Raw genomic sequence first — 9,416 nt, 5'->3', positions numbered from 1 at the left:
GATACGGGAGGACTTCTTTAATCGATTGCAAACATTTATGCTGTCCTATTCAGAACTATTTGAATCATATTCATAACTGGATAAGTAACAAGAAAGCATCTTCTCCGAATCTGAAGCCATTGTTTTGATTCTAGAGCAAGGCAAGACGTCCTGGCGTGATGTCACAAACAAGGGGGCGGGACCTTCTGAAACTCGGCATCTCCGAGATCATTTTGAAGTAGTTTTGGGACACTTTAACTCATTTTTATTGGTGTTTTGCATTTGACTAAAAATATCAGTCTGTGTGTTTTTGGTATTTTAGATGCTATAAAACGTTTTTCTGATGTCAGTTAGGAAACAAAAAAAATGGTGTCGGTTGTCCTTTCAGGCCACACTGATCAAATTGAAACCTTCTCCTTTAGTAAATGTGAACATGAGTGTGCAGTGACACCTGTGCGTGACTGGTCGCACGCAGTGGAAGTTGCCACAAAAAGGGCATGAAAGGATCAGCTTCTTAGCCACAAAATGGTTCCTGTGACGCAACGCGCACTGCCACACTTTCTGCTTACGAACACTGACCAACAAGGCTTGAGGGATAAACAAACAGATATTTTTGGTACGTTTTGGTTTTGTGCGCGGAACTGCTCACGTGCGGTGGTGTTGCGTATTCATTTATCATGCGGCACATTCAGCTTCATTCGGTACACCGGCCGGCCTGAGGACGGGATTTGTGAAAAATATTGGAAGCATGTAAAACATAGGTGTCAAAGTCAAGGCCTGGGGGCCAAATCTGGCCTGCCACATCATTTTATTCGGCCCACAAAAGCAAATCAAGGATGTCAAGTGCCAAATTTTCAAATTGTCCCATCTAAACCACAATTACAGTCATTATTTTTCAGTATGTTATTTTTTTTGCTTCAAATTTGAAAACTAGTTATTGATTAACTTCTTGTGTGCGCTATATGTAATATGTGAAGGGGATAAAACATTCTAATTAATCAATAACTCGTTTTCAAATTTGAAGTCAAAAATAATGACTGTTATTGTGGTTTACATGGGAAAATTTGACATTTTGGTTCGGACTTTAGAAAACATCGTGGATGTGCTTTCGCAGGCCGAATAAAATGATGTGGCGGGCCACATTTGGCCCCCGAGCCTTGACTTTGACACCTGTGACTTCAAGACTCCTGCCAAGGTATTCATGATTGTGGTTGTTGTTTCCAATGAGGTCACACTGCACTGCTCCACATTGGCAATGCATTGTGGGTTGGTTTTAATCGTTTGGAATTTGGCGTAAAGCATCCGGATATTTTGTGTCCTGGGTGCACGTCTTTCGTTTCCGCTGGCCCGTTGAGTGGCTTGCTGCTGTGTTCTCATGTGAACAAAGTCGGTATTGCAGAATAAGGTCAGGAAACAGTATAAGCGGATTCACGCCGCGGTGCTGCTGCATGGATGTTCTGTTTTCGAGATGTTGCGCACCATTGAGTCAAAAAGTGTAAAGATATGTACAGTACGTATACCGTGAGTGGAGTCGACGTGTCCGTTTCTTGCAGATAAATAATTAAGCTGTGACCTGGATGTTGTTCTTGTTTGGGTAACTTGATCCGTTTTTTTTTTTCTAAGTGGCTCTACTATTTGAATGTATTCTCTAAAATGAGCCAAGTTTATCTTCAAGGTGTACAGTCAATTTTGTGAGTGCTCAAGCTAAAACAGTTGATCATTTTACTGTTTGTGTGTGTGTGTGTGTGTGTGTGTGTGTGTGTGTGTGTGTGTGTGTGTGTGTGTGTGTGTGTGTGTGTGTGTGTGTGTGTGTGTGTGTGTGTGTGTGTGTGCGCGTGTGCGTGTGTGTGTGTGTGTGTGTGTGTGTGTGTGTGTGTGTGTGTGTGTGTGTGTGTGTGTGTGTGTGTGTGTGTGTGTGTGTGTGTGTGTGCGTGCATGCATATGTGTGTGTGCGTGTATATGTGTGTGTATTGTGTGTTCGAAGTGGTGGAAGAATAAAATCCTTGTGTCAAAGGAATTTTGTTTCAGACGTGTTTTTGTTTGTTTGTATGTTGTATGTGAAATAAAGGCAAAGATGAATATTGCTTGAACGTCACCGTTGAATTTTAGCGGCAAATCGGCTACTGCTCAAAGGATTGTGTCGGAACATCCATCGGAGCTGTCATTTAAAAAAGCTCCATAACATTGTCTGTAACTCACAGTTGCTCGCAATTAAATTAAAAAAAAGGGAAAATATATATTTTTGGGGTTGAGAGGGGGGTTCTTCCTGCAAACTAATATTGCAAATTTAAGCCACTACTGACGAACATTGAAGACGCTCCGTCGCGGCGAGACCACGCTATGACCCTCCACTGCCACCAATTGTTGTGCAGCAAGACAGCAAGCAGGTGGAAAGATGATAAAAGTTCACTCAGCCAGATCCAGGAAGGATATTTTGAGTTTTCTTTATTTGAAGTCGTGGTGGATATCAGTTTTCGGCAGACCATAGGTAACACTACTCTCCAGGCTGTCCTTTCTCCCTCTTCTTCTGCCTCGAAGTGACTTCCTCAGTCTGGTTTTAAAGGTGCTTCACCTGAGCTTCTGGCCCATCAGGTCCCAGCGGCAATTGGCCATTCCCAGGTGGTTGCAATCACCTTCTCAGAGACAATTAGCGGTCGCCCGACTCTACTGTTTTGGATGGGAAGGAATGCGCACCTTTCTCCCATCCAAAATCCAGAAAACACGAAATTATTTCACATTTATTTTGGCATCATGACACGCTCTTATGCTTAGAATAGCATCAATAGAATAGTATAGCGCAGAAATGGGCAAACTTCGTAAGATTGTCCCATGTAAACCATAGGCTTTTTAATCCAGCCCTCCGAACTTGTCCAAATTATAGTAGAAGCCATGTCTGAAACTCATGACAAAAAGCTAGCGGACACCAGGGCAGACAACTCTGAAAAGTTGCTTGCCCCATATTCCAGGTATCCGCGAAATAGTACGTAAATGCCATATGTTGCATATTCCTTGAGACAAATTTATGAACTGCTAAAGGCTATTTTTCCACGTTTGAAAGACAGTTAATAAATTGTGTTGTAGTGTTCTTACTGTGCTGAGGTTTGCACACACTACATTTAATGCTTTAGTACAGGGGTGTCAAAGTCATTTTTTGCCGCGGGCCACATTGTAGTTATGGTTTCCTCTCGAGGGCCGTTATGAATTTGGGGAACCCATTAGAATGTTTAAATCCCTTCAAATGTTACATATAGAGCACACAGCAAATTAATGAATAACTCGTTTTCAAATCTGAAGTCAAGAATAATGACTTTTATTGTGGTTGACATCCAAAAATATGAAATTTTGGCTCAGATTTTAGCAATCATCATGGAATTTAACAAGTTTGATTTGCTTTCGCGGGCCGAAAAAAATGATGTGGCGGGCCGGATTTGGCCCGCGGGCCTTGACTTTGACACCTGTGCTTTAGTATATCCGGCCCAAATGCTCCTGGCCTGGCCGGCCACTCTGTCAAATTTTAGAATCCATTATGGCCCGCCAGTCAAAAAGTTTGCCCACCCCTGGTATAGCGTCAATGTCCTCTGGGCGGTTGACGAAGGTTAAGCTAACTTTGGAGCATTTTAAGACGCTCTTTTTCTGTCTGACTTTCCAAGTGGCATAGTCTTAGGTTGGAAGTGAGCAAACAATCATTTGAGCCTTAATAATTTCAGCAGACGCTTTCAAGAGGCCATTATCCCGTTGATGACATTGAAATTGAACATGTAACACGTAGTCTTTTATGCAAGCGGAAGAGGAAGTAGGCAATCAAATTTGCACCTGAGGGATTGAAATAAATCACTCCCATCACAGGTGAGACGTTCTGGATTGGAATCTTGGCTCCGGTTTTACTGTGTTACGGTTGCCATTTTCTCAGAGGCAAGTTTTAACCAGGTCGTCTGGCTTCAAAGTGCAATCCAAAAACGTGCATTTAGGTTTAATGATACTCTAAATTACAGGTGGTAAAGTCAAGGCCCGTGGGCCAAATCTGGCCCGCCACATCATTTTATTCGGCCTGCGAAAACAAATCAAACGTGAAATTCCATGATGGTTGCTAAATTCCGAACCAAAAATTAAGATTGTCCCATGTAAACCATAATAACAGTCAGGATGTTTTCCTTGAATTTTGAAAACTAGTAATTCATTAATTTGTTGTGCGCCCTATATGCATTGGATTGGATTGGATGCACCTTTATTTGTCTCACAGTGGTGAAATTTACATTTCACAGCAGCTAAATTATGTACGGAAAAGGAAAGGAAAGAAAGAAGTAGAGAAACAAAATACAGGAGCTGCAGCAAAGGCAGCCACTCTTGCGGTGCCATCTTGAAGTCAAAAGAACAAAAAAAAAAATATGGGGAATATGTATTACATATATGGGGAAGGGGTTAAACATTCTGGCGGCTTCCCCAAATTCATAATGGCCCCCGAGAAATACAATCTGCCCAGTGGTCAAAAAAATAAAATACTTTGACACACTTGCACTAAATTGTCCATTGGTCTGAATGTGATAGTGAAAAGTTGTTTGTCTCGTGTGCCATGTGTTTAGTTGGCAACTGGGGACCATAAATAATTTTTCAATGCTACTCCAATGTAGACGGATTCTAGCGGTCATTCCATCACGTCAATGTATTTTGCTGTACTTGTTGGGTCTGGGAACCTCGTGTTGCACCCAAAAGCTGCCAGAAGAGGGCGTCCAAGTTCCTTTTAAGGAATTCATCAGCCTGTGGCAACGGAGGTGGCCACAGGAGGTCGCCATTTTGTGCCTCTTTTTTTGGGTGAGAGATTTCCCCCCAATGTTGCCTCAAAATGGCACAAATAAATTCTTTAATCGATTGCAAACATGTATGCTTTCCTCTTCAGAACTATTTGAATCATATTCATAACTGGATAAGTAACAAGAAAGCATCTTCTCCCAATCTGAAGCCATTGTTTTGATTCTGGAGCAAGGCAAGACGTCCTGGCGTGACGTCATGAACTGGGGGCGGGACTTTCTGAAAATGCTCAATTCGCAGCTCAATTTTTTGGCAGATTTTGGACACTTTAAGTCATTTTTATTGGTGGTTTGCATTTGACTAAAAATATCATACTGCATGTTTTGGGTATTTTAGATGCTATAAAATGTTTTTCTGATGTCAGTTAAAAAACAAAAAAGTGACGTTGATTGTCCTTTAAAGTGTCCAAAAAGTACTTCAATTTGAAACCGGAAGTGGCCAGAAGACGTCTTGCCTTGCTCGAGAATCAAAACAATGGTTTCAGATTCGCAGAATATGCTTTCTTGTTACTCATCCAGTTATGAATATGATTCAAATTGTTCTGAAGAGGAAAGCATACATGTTTGCAATCGATTAAAGAATTTATTCTGTGTCACTTTGAGGGGGGAAATGTACAACCATCTGTGGGGGGGGGATGTAGCACTGAAAAGAGGCAGAAGAGGGCGACAAAGATCCGTGGAAACGGGGTGATTAATTACTGACAATTTTTGTCAGTGAATATCAAATAGATGCTCGGTGCCACACACAATGATTCAACATCACGTTATTTATGTGTTTTCCTTCTAATTTCGCCATCAACACAAAGTTTTCAGGCCAAACAAAGTATTGCAAAATGCATTGAGGTGATGCAAGGTATGTCCTTTCTCGCTGAGGGGCGTTCCTTCAGTGACGTAGGGTGAGGACTCGTTACCAACTCAAAAACAAGACTTCCGGAATATTCAGCGCGAGTCTTGACACGTAAAAAAACTATACGCGGTGGAATCTTTGTAAAATACGCTCAGTAGAAGTCATTTGAAGACATTTTACAAATTATGGACACAACTTGTCCGGAGACGTCAGTTGTCCTTTAAGTCATCTTTATTGGTGTTTTTTCATTTGACTAAAAATATCAGCCTGTGTGTTTTGGGTATTTTAGATGCTATAAAACATTTTCCGATGTCAGTTAGGAAACAAATAAATGGTGTCGGCTGTCCTTTAAACTTTAAAAAGTGCTTTGAGTTGACTAAATGAAGGTTTTATGGTTGTGTGGACAGTTTGGACTTGGATTGTAACGGTACTATTGTCTTTCTCCTTTTTTTAGATGCAGTATTTCTATTAAGACTTCCAAATGGTCTCATTTCCAAACATTTGGATAAAATGGGCTGGTTATCAATGCTGGTATAAAACATATTTATAGCTGCATTGAAAATGAGTTGAAAATGAAGCCTGTAAAATAAAACATCACGTTATGCGCTCTGAGCACAAACAAATCAATGTAAACGAATTTTTCGGGAAGGGTCTTCACATTATGAAACATTTGCTGTCATTTCCGGTCTGAGACTGCTTTCGTTCCTAGTGGACAAATTGAGTAGAATTTAAAATAAGAAAACAAAGGGGTGTGGGGGTGTAATACAACAGCCTCGGTTGATAGGTGCCATCAAGTTGGTCGGGGCGACGCGTTGCCTATTATGAAGCGGAAGAAAGTCGTTAGCGGGGTGCGGTTCTAAGCGGGGACAGGAGTCATTACACTGAGAACATTGTCGTGACTGACATGACCCACAATATTTTCTGTATATATTGAATAAGCAAATCGGACGAATGCAGTTTCCAAGGCTTTCTAACTAACAATAGGCCTGCTCTCAGATTCATACAATGATCCATCTCATAGATCACATGTATTGGATTTTTGTTATTTTATTATATTTCTGACATACGAGAATTAAAAAGGCAAAAACAGGAATGCAGTAGAGAAGGACACGGCAGCTTCTGCTGGCATTGTATTCAAACACTGAGTTGCCTCGAGCAATCCATTTTCTGAACTGCTTTATTCTAAACAACGGGCATGTTGGAGCAAATGCCAGCTGTCTTTGGGCAGGAGGCAGGGGCCACCGTGAAAAGGTTGCCATACAATTGCAGGGCACATACAGATGAATAACCATCCATGCTCACACTCACACCTCGGGTCAATTTTGGAGTGTTAAGTCAGCCTGCCATACAGTTTTTGTCATGTATGAGGAAACTCCGGACTGTAAACTTCTCACACAATTTCACCACTGTGAGAATGGTGTCTTCTGTGTAAAACAGGAGTGTCAAACTCCTTTTTTGCCACGGGCCACATTGTAGTTACAGTTTCCTCGAGTGTCATTATGAATTTCGGGAAACCAATAGAATGTTTCATCCCCTCCACATATTACATATGCAGCTTCACCAAAAACCTTTTGATACCCAACAACTAGGTACGTAACACCAAGAGACATCTTATTAGTTTTCCCCGCAAGAAAAGAGTTGAAGGTCCATAGAGCAGACTCCTTTTTAAGTTTCAAACTGACAGCTGATGTCACAATGACCAGCTGAGCCACCTGTTGCCTCACCCAAAAATAATTATCAACTCCCATTAGGTCCACTGCCTTTGGCCCATTTTCTCATACGAACGTTGCCGAGGATGTCGGAGTGACGCTTTCTCAATTAACGTTCGTACACCCGCTGAGCATGATGAATAGCACACTCCATTAATCTGATGTAGTCATAAAAGTGTTTACGAATATGGGCAATCATTTCCATTTTTAGCGTCTACTTTGAATGCTAAAAACATCACGCCGACCACCGCTACACCACGGCATACCATTCATTTAATTATTTCAACGGTCATATCATTTTCTCATGGATGCATATTTTGATGTTGACTTCCACGTAATTTTTTTAGGTCGTGAAGCTAAAGTAGTAAAATATTAGAAATGCACGTTTTATCCTCTAAACGACAACCATTTGAAGTCTTCCAATGAATGTAATCTGCATGTGTGCCTAATGTTGGACTTTGTCATGTCCTCAGTTTGCTAATGCACAAGCACATTTCGAAACATAGTGCCATGGGGGAGGTTGATACTTGCGTATCTTGAGAGATTTTCTAAAAAAGCTTAACACCAAGAACGGTAAACAAGAATCGTTTTGATTCTCCTTGTACTCGGGGGTTGGAGCTAACCAAGTGCCGCTACTTTGTTCTTCGAATGAAATACAGCATTGACGAGAATTTTGTGTATTACTTGAGTGCTTTGTTCATTTTATTTCCGTCAAATCAGGGATTCTACTTGTTATACAACATTCTGTACTTCTACTGGAGTACGGTGTAACATATATAAATGTAATACGTACTACACAACTACAAATAGTGTACGTAAAACGTTTCCACTGCTTCGTAAGAACAATTCTGGGGATCTGCTTTCCTCTGGTGGTCAATAGTGGTAATGCAGAGCTCTGGATTGAATTGAAGCAGAATTAAATAAAAATATTATTTTTGTTCAGCGAAATAGCTCATATTTCATCTTTTAAGATATAAAAATGTCGAGCCCATTCATGTCAATGGTTAACAAATGTAAACAAATATTAAAACATGTTTCCTATTGCTCTTGAGTTGATCAACCTTTATGTATACATTACATGTACTTCTTTGAAGGTGTCGGACGTTTTGCTTCTTAGCCAAGAAACTTTGTCAGCAAACTAAAGACTTACTGGTAAACCAGTTTCTTGGATAAAAAACGAAACGTCCGACACCTTCAAAGAAGTACAGATGACGGCTGAAGAAGAAACCTTTTCAGCGATGGACCACTCCTGTACGACTGAGAGCTTACACAGACGTATTACATGTACTGTATGTATTATAGACACGTTATCCATATTACATACCATTGGGTAGATATACACGCACACTAGCATGTGTGTGCCCAATGTTATCGATGAAAAGGTTTCTTCAGCCGTCATCTGTACAAATGTGAAGGTTTCGGACGTTTCGCCTCCTATCCAAGAGGCTTCGTCAGCGAACTAAAGTCTGACTGGTCGTATCGGCCCTATTTATATATCCCTAATGTCCAGACATGGTGGCGCCGGACACAGCTATGATAGGTCCCTACTCTCAGGTTGGGGGGGCAGAGGACCCCTCCCTGTGGCCCCACTGATTGTTCCTACATTCCTGACTAACGACTGGCCTATTACCCCCACTCCCACCGGTATCACCTCATCAGCATTACGAAAGTTGCCTAACCTGTTTTGCCTAAGTAGGCTATTGTATGAACGATCCAAATTGAACCTCACCCCACCAGACCGGTTTAATGAAGGATTTTTTTGCTTTATAAGAATCGCTTCTTTTACCCCCCTTTCAAACCAAATCAAAGACCTCATATTGGAACCTGAGGAAACTTTGGCATCATACGATGTGACTTCTCTCTTTACATCTGTCCCAACCCCGGCAGCAGTCTCAGTGGTGAGGACGAGGCTGCTGGCGGATGTTTCTCTGCATGAAAGAACCAAACTTAAACCGGATCACATCTGCCAATTACCGGTGGGAGTGGGGGTAATAGGCCAGTCGTTAGTCAGGAATGTAGGAACAATCAGTGGGACCACAGGGAGGGGTCCTCTGCCCCCCCAACCTGAGAGTAGGG

Source organism: Hippocampus bargibanti, linkage group LG17 (assembly GCF_051943395.1).
Source record: "Hippocampus bargibanti isolate YZ-2025 linkage group LG17, ASM5194339v1, whole genome shotgun sequence".
In the NCBI taxonomy this organism is placed as follows: Eukaryota; Metazoa; Chordata; class Actinopteri; order Syngnathiformes; family Syngnathidae; genus Hippocampus; species Hippocampus bargibanti.
This window is presented reverse-complemented; position numbering follows the sequence as displayed.